Source organism: Pinus tabuliformis, chromosome 8 (assembly GCF_031772625.1).
Source record: "Pinus tabuliformis cultivar Carrire ecotype Pingquan chromosome 8, CPIR1, whole genome shotgun sequence".
Lineage (NCBI taxonomy): Eukaryota > Viridiplantae > Streptophyta > Pinopsida > Pinales > Pinaceae > Pinus > Pinus tabuliformis.
Window position 1 is genome coordinate 388,694,741 of NC_142294.1, and position 13,053 is coordinate 388,707,793.

Consider the following 13,053-nt stretch of genomic DNA (forward strand, 5'->3'; position numbering starts at 1 on the left):
GGTCTTTCTTAGAATCAACATGCATGAGTTTCTGATGGTGGAATCTTCACTTAACTAGAGTAGCACCAATTAAGTCACTAGTCTCTCAACTGACTTTTTACTCACTATTAGTTCCTGAAATTGGTTAGAACTAATTTAACTGGACTTAACTCAATAAACTGAGTTAACTAATTACAACTCATCCTTAACTACTATAAGTTAGGGAGAACATACACATGTCTTCTAAAAGACTTCCAATTCAAATTTCCTAAATTGATTAAGTTAGTTAAACTTAATTAATTATTTTCAAATTTCTATGAGAAAATAATTCTATTTTTATTCACAGTTTAATTCAAGGACAAATTAAAATGGAATTTCTTGTTGCCATTTCTCAACACTCCCTTTCAACAAGAAAGGGATTATCCACTACCCCGATCCTATCTCTATGAAACTTGAATTTACATCTTGGCAATGCCTTTGTCAAGATGTTAGCATCTTGCTCCTCCGTGGGAATGTAATCTAACAACATGATTGGCCTCAATACACAATCCCTGAGATGATGATACTAGATATCTATATGCTTGGACCGATCATGAAAAACTAGATTTTCAGAGAGTTTGATACAACTATGATTATCACAATAAATCAATGTTGGATCCATCTACTGACCAAACAAACCAACCAAGATCTTTCTCATCCAGATAGCCTCACATCCTGCTTGACTTGCAGCCATGTACTCTGCCTTTGCTGAACTAAGTGTAATCGATCTCTGTTTCCTACTATACCAATAAACTACAACTGACCCAATACTAAAGATCCCTCTTGATGTGCTCTTCCTTTCAGATGGACTTCACACCCAATTTGCATTGGTGAAGCCTTGAAGCTTCACTCTCTCTATCTATCTGTACCACAACCCAAACTTAGTAGTGCCTATGAGGTATCTCAATACATGCTTTTCCTCCTTCCAATACAACTTGGTAGGCCTAACCATTGCTTGACTAATCTGGTTAACTACATAACACATATCTGGTCGTGTGTTCACTAAATACATGAGTGAATCCACAAGCTTCCTGTAAAAAGTAGCTTCCACTACTTCTCCTAAAGTAGCATCCTCCTTCCTATAGTTACCAGTGATAGGAGTCTCCATGGGTTTACTTCTCTCTATGCGGAATCTCCTAAGTATCTCATTGGCATGCTTGCCTTGAGAAACAAACAACTCCTCATCTCTTGGCCATACCTCCATGCCAAGAAAGTAATGCATGAGCCCCATGTCCTTCATCTAGAACTCTCTTGCAAGGTCCTACTTGCAAGATTCGATGAGCTTCTCATCACCTATTAGTATGAGATCATCTACATAAAGTACAATGATCAATAACTTACCTTCCACCACTATGTGATACAGGTTCGCATCTGCTTCACTCTTCGTGAAGCCCAACCCATTGAAGTAGATATTTATCATGGTGTACCAAGCACAGGGTGCTTGCTTCAACCCATACAATGCTTTCTTGAGTCGACACACATGCGACTCATGGTCCAAGGTTTCAAAACCATCGGGCTGCTCTATATACACCTCTTCCTCAATCATGCCATTGAGGAAGGAAGTCTTCATGATCTGAATTGGATCCTTAAACTCTCTTAAAGTTTCCTGAACTCTATAAAAACTCATGCCGAAGTTTCAAAGTCTTATGGATGTCAATCTTATCAGAAATAATCTCTAAACAATGGCAATTTGTGTTTAGCATGGAGCAACGAGGACCCTTGGTCAAAGCGCACAGACCGTTGGCCCATGGTAACCGCGCACTGGCACAAATTGACAAATGGGAGGTAAAATCTATAAACAGAGGTAGTTGCTAATACGCGATTAGTGCTAAAGTGCTAATCACGTATCACAGGGTGTCCCCCTCAGTGAAGGAAAGCCCCCAAGCACTAGGTAATGAGGAAAGCATAAAACTGTATGGAAATCGCCAATTCCGTCAAAAGGCGGGTCTCGCGCTAAAACCGACAGGATATCGGAAGGGCTTCAAGCAGTAAGCGAGTTCAACCGAGTCCCGCCCGATGCCATACACTAGGTGACATGTGTCTGATGGATGAGAGAGAAAAGCGCTCACATCGAACGGGTAAAGGTCATGCTACTTACCCGCCCGATATGGACGGGGACCGTAGGATCTAGACACTCTAGATCAACGGTGGATAAATGATCCGATGGATGACCGGATTTGACGGGGAAATAGGCTGAGTCATATGAGATTTGAGGTTTGGTATGATCGATGAGTTGGCAGAGGAATCAGTTTCGCGGGCAATCTTGGCGCAACAGAAATAACGACTATTTAAAGAGAACTAACACTCAGTTTGTGAGGAAACAGGTGGCCGCCTCTCTATGAAGAGTTACATAGTGATGATGATGTAGAGCAGGGGAATTCAAGTGGACAGAGGTAGGAGATCCAAGGATTCGGGGAGTGGAAATGAACAGTTAGGGAGCAGATTGGCTTTAAGCCACGAACATACATAGAGTAATACGGGAGAGGCAGAAAGAGAGAAAAGAAAAATTGCAGAGAACAAATAAGCCGAACTGACCTACAGAGCAAAGGCATCATCGAGCAGACAAATACAAAGAGAGTCTGAGAGTTTGTGAACTCCAGAGAAGGCTTGAGAGACTCAAGAAACTCTTCTATGTATACCTATCAGGTATTTGTTAGAAAATTATATATTATAAAGCAATGGAACACATAGAATATTTAATAAATATAAACACAAAAAACACATAAAACTAGAGAGACACAGATATATGTGGTTCACCCAGTTTGGGCTACGTCCACCCTGAACAGCCAATCCTTCCTTTCTATTATCCAACAAAATGAAGAGACGCAACCTACAATAGATCCGGTGTAATATCCTCTGTTTTCTCTCACAATCTCACCTCTTTGTTTCTCACTCAGAGAATAAACATCTATTACACATTCTCAATACAATGCCCTCATACAAAGAGAGGGGTTGCCTTCTAGGGCAAAAAACCCTAAACTAAACATAAGTTCTACCATCAGATCATCCACTTAATGAACAACCCAGATTGACTAGAAATTACTATACTTTTACAAGGCAATTTTACATCTGTTTTTAGCTTCTGGAGTGGTGCCCCTGAAACCCCTGCCGAGGGACCACTGGCCCCCATAATCCCTAGCTCGGGGGGATATCCCCCCCCCCCCCCCCCTGAACCCATGTGGAGGGGTCTACAAACTTCCTGGGGTACACATCTGGCTGAAACAAAGACCTCTAAATAATCATGCTCTACACCAAACAATATTGAGTACCAGATTGGACTCATACCACTGAGACTAGTTGAAGTCGAGGTTCAATAATGGGAGTATATGTACTCTAGAGACTTGGGGGATCCAAGTACAATCCTACTGATCATCATCTGTTAAGTGAGACTCAAGTTGGGTTCATTATTATAAAAACTCAGCTTTTAAGACACAATAAAAAGGCCACCACTGAAGGCTAGACCAGAAGACGTAGCCCAGGAGGATTGGGTGAACTCCTTATTAAGTTTGTTGTGTTTTATGTGTTTGCTTACTGTGTTTCTCTTACTGTTTCAGTTTCTGTGTATTTCACAATCTTATCGATCCATTGCATAAAATAACATAGGCACACCCTAGCACATGAGTCTGTAATACCTTCATTAATTCTCTAAGGTCATTTACGAGTGATTTCAGATCAAGTGGTATCAGAGCTCCTAGGTTATTAAGGTTAGACAAGATTGTGCTAGAATTTTTTGTGTTGAATGCAAACTAGATCAAATCTTAAATTAGGAGAAGGAGAGTTGGTTGAAACTAACCCGGAAATTGGAAGAGTCTATTCTAAGAGAAAATGTCAGGAGAAAATCTCTTGGGATCAGACCCCCAGTTCATAGATAGTTTCCTGGCCATGAGATCCATGGTATAGGAAATGTATAGGGAGTTTAAGAAAGGTAGAGATGTAGATTCATCACACTCTAGAAAAAGGAGAAGAAGAATCCCTCCTCCATGACCACTCTAAAGGCAAAGGGAGAGAAGAAAACTTTCTCACACCTTCTAATAGCCCTGAAAATAAAAAGAAGTCATCTTTGATTAAATTAGATGTTAAATTTAATTTACCAATATATGATGGAGAGTTGAAGGCGGAGAAGCTGGATAATTGGATCAGATAGATTGATGTTTATTTCATAGTGTAGAGTATCGACTTAGACAAGAGTAAGATTCAGCTAGCCAGCCTACGCCTTGGACGCACTGCCTTGGTATGGTGGGAAGGCAAGACACAAGGTGACATGAAGAAACATGGTAAGGTTCTTTCTATCTGGAGTGAATTTATTTCTGCAATCAAAAAGCAGTTCTATCCACTAGCTTACATGCAGCAAGCCATGATGAGTTGGCAAACTCTTTGCCAATTGAAAGGGCAAAGTGTACAAGGTTACACCCAAGAATTTAGGAAAAGAGATTTGATTCTAGGAATTTCATTAGACTCACTTGAGACTCTGTTGAAGTACATAGGTGGTCTACACAGCTACATGGGGCACACTATCCTAATGTTTAATCCCACTAGTATAGATTAAGTATCCATTCAGGCTACGCATCTAGAAGATAGAGGTAAGAATGGGAACCCATGTAACAACCCTAAAATAAACATGTAATTAATCAAGTAATTTATATTCAACATGCAATTCAACTAATTAACTTCAAATTCAAAACTATGATTAGAGCACTTATCTGTGATTTCGGTTGAAGTCTGATATCTGCAACAAGGTTGTGGGGACGACTCTCCATCCAACCATAGGCTCAATTGTGCAACGTCTTGCTACAACTGGCCACCCCCGAGCCCTCAATCAACGTACTACTGCCAGTGACTCCTAAGTCTTAGTATACCATTCTCCCAAGAGAATGAAAGACAGAATCTCGGAAAGATGGAATACAGGAATGCCTCTCATCTTCCACACCATCTATTAAATAGAACAACATTCGAAGGGGAACCACATGCACACACTCCATGTGTCTACATGCAACTTTCTTTTCATTTTTAGCTTTCTTGTTTTATTTCTATTTATTCTGATTTAGAGTTTTAGTATAGTTATTACTATTTTTTATTTTTTATTATTTTTATTTATTTTCTTGTATATTTTTAAATATCATTTATAATTTATTATTTTTATTATTTATTATTAAGATTTATTATTTATTATTTATATTAATATTATTTATTTGTATTATTTATTATTATATTATTATTTATTATTATATTATTATTTTTATTATTTATTATGTATTATTAAGGGAAGGGATATTACAACCCAGAAGTTGGGGGATCATCCCAACCCATTGCAAGCAAAAATAAGGAGAAAAGAAAATAGAAATGGAAAGAGAGGAAGACAAACACTATAGAGAAAAGCAATTATTCATGCACTCATTGTAAGATGGATGGGCATGATGATGAGAATTGTTGGATTTTGCATCTGGATCTAAGACCTAAGAAGTTTGAGGGCAAGAAGAAGAAGATTGCTGCAACTATTCAAAAGGATTTGGGGTCATACTCGGGAGATGAGGCAACAATCGTAGCCATAGTTTTAAAAGGTTGTCCACTTTAGAGAATGCAGAAATCAAGAAGTAGGTGCAGGATTTGCTCGAGAAGGGGTTCATCAGACCTAGCACATCACCATGTGGGTCTCCAATTGTCTTGGTGAGAAAGAAAGATGACTCGTGGTGAATGTGCATTGATTACCACGCACTAAATAAGATAACGATAAAAAATCATTATCCCATTCCTCGTATAGATGATATATTAGATCAATTGAAAGAAGCTGTTTATTTTTCCAAGTTAGACTTGCATAGTGGATATCATCAGGTTAGAGTTGCAGAGCAAGATGCATGGAAGACTTATTTCAAAACAAAGTATGGATTGTATGAGTGGCTAGTTATGCCTTTTGGCTTAACTAATGCTCCTGCTACTTTCATGAGAGTAATGAATGATGTACTCAGACCTTTTCTTGATGATTTTGTTATTGTATATTTGGATGACATTCTTATATTCAATAAAACATGGGAAGGACATTTAAAGCATGTTAAGCAGACCCTAGATGTTTTGAAAAGAGAAAATCTTTATGTTAAACTCTCAAAATGTGAATTTGGCAAAACTTCTTTGAATTATTTGAGACACATAGTAGGGGGTGGTGAATTGAAGATAGATCCCTCTAGGGTTGCAGTTATTGTAAACTGGCCTAAACCAAATCTGCTATAGAAGTTAGAAGCTTCTTAGGAGCAACACAATATTGGAGAAAGTTCATTTCTAACTTTTCCTTAATTGGAGCTCCCTTATATGCTTTAACAAGATTAACAAGGTGTTTCAGTGGGGAGGCAAACAATAGAAAGCCTTCGAGACCTTGAAATAAAAGATTAGTACAAAACCAGTACTAGCACTAACCAACCTTCAAAGACCATTTGAGATTCAAATGGATGTCAGTGACGATGCCATGGGAGTAGTGTTGATACAACACAGTAAACCCATATGTTATCATTCCGAGACATTTAATTTTTCAATAGTTAACTATCCCACATATGATAAAAAATTGTATGCATTAGTATAGAGTGTGAAAAAGTGGAAACATTACTTAATGGGCAAAGAAACAGTTATACATACTGATCATCAACCACTTCAATATCTACACTCCCAAACTAAGTTGCAACAATCAAGACATTATAGATGGATGGGTTTTATTCAACAATTTCATTTAGTAATCAGATATAAAAAAGGCATATACAATAACGTTGCAGATATGTTATCTAGACCAATTATAAATGCATCTACTATACTTAAGCATAATTCAATATTGCATGAGAGCTACATTGAACAATATGCTCAAGATATAGATTTTAAAGATGTATATGCAACTTTAAGTCAAGGAAAACGAGTAGAAGAATTGGATTATCATATTAAGGACCAACTCTTGTATCATTGTGGGAAGTTATGCATTCCATAAAATAAAAGAGTAAAGATAATTTGAGAAGCACACCCTTCTCTAATATCAGGTCACTTTGGTGTAAGTAAAATGGTTGCACAGCTGCAAAGATTTTGTTATTGGACGAACATGAATGATACAGTTTCTAGATATGTAAGAGGGTGTACCATGTGTGCTAAAAGCAAGCCCAGCAATAGAAAACTAGGCTTTTGTTAACACCCAGGTTGTTCCCTATGACTCCCAAGGGAATACGGCCGGGGTAACCACTAACCAATCTTTGGATCTCAGTTTCTAGCCAAACTGTGATCAGAGAGGGCTCTCTCTTTATGATTTGTCTCTGTTATGATGGTGTTTTAGGCTAGCTATTATGCTCAGGTTTTGGTTTAAGTTTTGGTTGAAGGATTTCTTTCAGGTCTTATGATATAGTGTTTAGATAGTGAAATACCATTGGGCAATGGAGTCTGGAGTTGTGAAATGACTTGATATGCAGGACTGGTGGTGTTCAAACTGCAGGGTCTATTGTGTATTTTAGACAAACAAAATTAGATTAGATGGTGATGTATGTCAACTAATAGAAAGCAATTAAGAATTTTCTATTAAGTTGGTGAGGTGAAGGTGAACACATTGCACAGGAGCATAACTTGAATTCCTGTGACAAAGGCCACTGTGAAAGGTGTATTCTGAAAGTGCAGCAATTAAGAATTACACTTATCTAGATTACAGCTGAAGAAAAACATTCATAAACAACACAGATTGAACTCAAGGTACTCAGTGAATAAATCCTGAAAGTTATTCTCTTTCCTTGTTGTTTAGTATTGAAAATCAGATAATATATATGGATTTTAACAAAACAACTAATTAACAGAGAGAGTTACAGAGACTTATTGTATGGTGAAATACACAGGAATCCAGCAGTTATCAACAGACACCAGCACGCATTCAACACTTCAGAAATCCGAGAAATTCCATCACTTTCTTTATTAGACTTCAGAAAGGATTACAGCATAAGAATTTCTTTAGGAGAAATCAACAACAACCCTTGCAAGCTCATGCGAAGGGGACTTTATAGTAATGCTTATACAAAATATCTCAGGTATTGAGTCATCTGAGAGAGAAAATATCTTCATAAATGCGTACAGAAAGTAGGAAAAGAAGTTATTGCACTTTGAATGCAGCATAAATGCTCTTTATGTCTGTCAGAGGGTAATTTGACCTTTGGAGGTCATTGAGTCGGTTGAGCCGGCTTGCTTTAACGCTGAATGATGCGTCTTTATTTCTTGCTGCGCTGTATTTTCTCGGCCCTGCCACCTGTAGTCTTCTTTTTCTGCTTTGTTGGCCGATGCATCTGCTGAGTTGGCTCAACTTTAACCCATCATGCATGCTGATCTTGTTGAACTGTGTTTTGCATGACACCTGATACTCTTTAAGAAACAAAATTGTTAAGTGGCTCCCTGTTTACAAAATCTTCTGTATTGCATTTGTCCACCATTCTTGCGTAGGGAGTTGATGCCTGAGAATAGCATCCATTGTCTCCTCTGCCTCTGTGTATTTGAAGAAATTGGGAGCTACCCCAAACAGGTGATTGATCTCATTCATTATGAAAAACAGATTCTCTACTCTGTTGTAAAGAGACTGTCCTGTGGCTGGCCCTGTTTCCTCTGAGGTGCTGGGCTTATCATTGATCTGGCTGGTAGCAAATGTATTGACCCTTTTAGCATATTGGTCATGTGTGAATAATCTCCCTGCGCTGTTCAGTAAGCCGGGGAGTCCTCTGCTTTCCAACACTTGAAATTTTTCCAGAAACTTGTTCACCTCAGTCTGCATATCTTGGGTTCTCCTTTCCAATGTCTGCACAAAGTTTCTCAGTGTGAGAACCCTTTTAACCATTTGGATAGTGTCAGTTTTGTTTGTAATTCCCATGGCAGTTAACTGGGAACTTGTTCTGTGGTTAAGTACATTGATCATTCTGGTGGCCACTTCAGGCATACTGCCCAATTGAGCTCTTGATCTGTGAATCTCCCTCTGTGCCTTTGGGATGAGCTCTAGTTGCTCATGGATAGTTTCAATGTATGGCCATTGATCATTGATAGATTTACCAATGTTAGCCCATAGCACTACTTTCAATTCAGACACCACTTTATCTAACTTGAGATCATTCTCTAGCTCTTTTATTTTGTTTTTTAGGGCTTTCACCTCCCTTTCTTTCTCTGCCACAGTTTCTTTGGATTTATCATATCTATCATTGATTTTAGCCAAAGAATCTTTGGCTGAATTGAGCTCCAACATTTGAGCTTCCAGGACTTGGATTTCGTTCTTCAGCTTTTGCATATCTAGGCTTTGGGCCTGCTCTGTAGTTGTTGGCGCTGCTGAAGTAGATGTTGCCGTTTGCTCGGCCTGTTGAGGAGGAGGGGCAGTGATAGGAGCAGTTTCCTCCAGATTGATGATCTGAGGTGGAGGTTGAGAAGTCTGCCCTTCTTCTCTTTGCTTCAGAGATGCCTGTAATGCTGCCTTTGCAGCCTCTGATTCTCCCAACTTCTCTTGTGCTTGGACCAGCTGTTTATAAATGGAGATTAATAAATCTGTGGTGTCCTTCTCATGCCTTTGTTGGGCTATCTCATCTATCTGAGGGTGAATGGTAGCTGGGATCTTGATTTTCTTTCTCATGGCAGCCATGTCAGCATCCCTTAGCTTCAAGATTTCCTGTATCCCTGAAATATCTTTGGGATCATGCCCAATTTCGATGATTATGTCTTCAAGGGACCTTATTCTATTGTCCTTCGCCTGGGATGATGCCTTCTCCAATTCCAGTTGAGAGGTTGTGGCATTGAGGCTGCTCTTTAGCTTATAATTTTCCAATGTTTCGTCTGCTAAAGAGGCATACACCATTTCACCAGTCTGTTTATGCAGTTCAATTTTGTCCATTGGGTGTATGTCTTTGGCCATGACCTCCAGGTTGGTCCTGAGGTAATTTGAGGCAGATTGGGGCTATAGTGCTGTAGGCATAAAATGACTCATGATCATTTTGCCTTCACCTACATCAAAGGCAGACATAAGTCTCTGCTGATTAGAAGGAGCCATGTTTAGCAGATGATTGTACAGTTGTACTTTGATAGGCTCATTCCTCCTTTTGATGTCTATAAATTGCTGTTTGATGCTCACTTGTCCTTCTCTTTGGTGGATGGAGGAGCTGACCTCCCCTTCCATAGTCCTGTCCTATTCCTGCTTGAAGGAACTTGCTGAAGCTTCTCTGCTGGGTGGGCCCATGCCCAATGCCTGTCTTATTGCTATGTCCTCTTCTGAAAAATCATTTAATCTTTGTCTCTTTTCTCATTGGTTGATAGATGAAGTGAGGGGAGTTTCTCTATCCCTTTTTCTGCTTAAGTCCTCCTTTTGAGGAGTTTGGAGGGTCGAGGCATCTGTGGTGACTTCTGGCCTAGGAGGGACTATGTTCTGAGCCTGTTGCTCAGTGGAAGTTGGAGTATTAATTACTCTCTCCTGCTGTAAGGGCTGCTGACTGTCATGTTGCCCTTCTTCTTGCTGCAGATCTTGTTGCTGTTGTTGCTTTGCCTGCTGCTGCCCTCCTTTATCTATTTTCTCTTGGGTCACTGGAGGTGACTGCTCCTTCTCCTGATATGTCTGCTCTGTTTCCATTTGCTTTTCTTTGCCTCTGTTGGATATATTCTCAGTAGCCTTGGTAGTTTGCTGCTTGGCAGTTGTGGAGGATTCAGTTGCTCCCGTTTGTGTGCTTGGAAGTGTGAATACCTGTGAACAAAGCTCAAGGTCAGCCATCTTCTTTAAATTCCTTAGTGCCCTGTTGTTCAGCTCTTCTTGTGACAAGGGCTCTTCTAAGGTCCCTCTCCTCCATTTGTCTTGGTTTGCATACTTTTCAATGTGAGGGATATTATGGTGATCATAGGCAGATAACTTATATTTGAGCCTCCTCGTAGTTATGAAATGATTAGGGTCATAGGGAACCCATAGGAAACTGGTTTGCAGGCCAAGGGCCTCAAGCATTCTCTCTGCTTCCCTCCATCCTTGCTCCCTCTCATTATAGATAAAATGGCCAAGTTGGCTTTTGACCTTCAACTGTGCCTTTTTGCCTTTTCCTGAAAAGTGAAGCACATCAACTCTGCCAAATTGCCTAAAGTACTCTAGGGCAAATAGCCTCATAGGCACATACTTGGGTAGTTTGAAAGGAGGTAGATCACACCCATATATCCTGATGACAATGTGGTTTTGGTAGAAGTACCAATCCCCAATGCTATAAGCTTTTGACAGCTGAAGAATCCTTTGCATATCATCAGTGAGTCTTGGAGGAGGTGAGCTCATCAACATTGCCATAGCTGGATGGATGAACAGATCCATGAATTCACAGTAAGTGTATGGAGACTCAGGTCTGATGTGGAAGATAGAAGACCAATAGACCATTGATCTAGGATTGCCTTGGGCATCCATTCTTTTGATTGAAAAGTGAAACTTCTCATGTTGATGGTACAAAATCAAATGGTAAATGTAGGAGGTGTATCTGAACATCCTATCCCTCCTTAAATTCATCAATTGCTCATGAATGTTGTCTGATATGTAGGTGGCATAGTCATAGCAGATTGGTGACTTGCCAGGAGCAAACATAAGCATCATTACCAGCACAGTTGAATCAATATGCTCAATTGAACTGTATCCCAAGATGGGAGAAATCATATCTGCAAGGTCTCTGCCTAGTTCATTGAGATATACATGAAGAATTGGAGGGCCCATCACAATCTTAGTTTTGATGTATAATTGATTAAATTTAACAATTTGAGCATCTGTGAGTTTATCCCCTTGTTTTATCAGGTTTACCAGTGACAGAGGAACCAACTTCTTCTGAGGGTTGAAGCATAGCATGTCTCTGATAGCTTGAGGGGTAGCATAGAAAAGTACTGAACCAGATGGGTCAATAACAGCCCTCTGAGAGACATCATATTGTTCTGCACAGAGGTGGATTAGCTTAGGGAACTGGTTGACCTGAGGGAGTTTGAAAGTAGGGAGGGAAGACTCCCATAAGCCCAATACATCTGTCCCATTTTCATGCTTGGTTTTCAACTCTTTCAACAGATGAAGGTGGAATTTGCTGCTCATAAGCTTCTCTTCTGTAATTTGGTAATCCATGTCTGCCAAGGCTTGCCATTTTAGGTTATTTTGAGGGGCATTCAGAGGTTGAACATTTAGTACTACAGGTGTCTCCATTGCACAGGAGGATTTTGAATCAGGTACAAAGTGATTTTGATTGAGCAGAGCAGTACAGAGGAATGCCTCTGAACCAGGGAGGTGAAGTTATCAGGAACAGAGAGTGGTTCTAGGAAATAGCAGTTGAAATACTATTTATAGTGCAATTAGGACCAATGTTTGGCCTTTCCTTGTCTCTTTCAGTGGTTGAATTTGGTTTAAATGAGTCTGCCGCGATTGCGCAGACAGAACATAGTTTTTTAACGAAATGTAGGTAAAACAAGGCTCGGCTAGTGTTTTTGGAATTCACAATTGTAAATGAGGTGCTTGCAGAGGGAAATTGCCGGTGAATTCGTGAGTTTCCTCGTTCCTTAAGCTCTCTGAGTAATTTTATAGACAACTACAGGCATACGGAGGACAGAAGATGAGAAATACCTGGTAAACAGCGAGCAGAGGCCGCGTATGCGGGCAGGATTGGTACTCTGGAGGTCTCTTTGGTCATTTTTAGCAGGTTGGCGGAGTTCAGAACGTAAATATCATGCAGCAGAGAGAATAGCAAATAAACAAAAGAACGTAAAAACCGATATTTTGGCCAAAAATATGGACCTTTTGGCAATTTGGCGCCTTTTTGTGATGACGTCAGCATGACGTCATTGGTGGGGTCAAGGTCGGATGACATCAGCTGACGTCATCGGGTGACGTGGCGAAATGCTATTAGTCCATGGGGGACGGTGGGGTGGCAGCCACGTCGGCGGAGGGGCGGACAAAGGACTGATGCGCTGGCAGGGTGGAGGTGACCTGGAGCTGACGTAATATAGGTGGGATGAGGGAAACCGGAAACCGTCGGCGGTTTCATATCGCACCGCTTACGGTACGGGGGAGGTATGTGT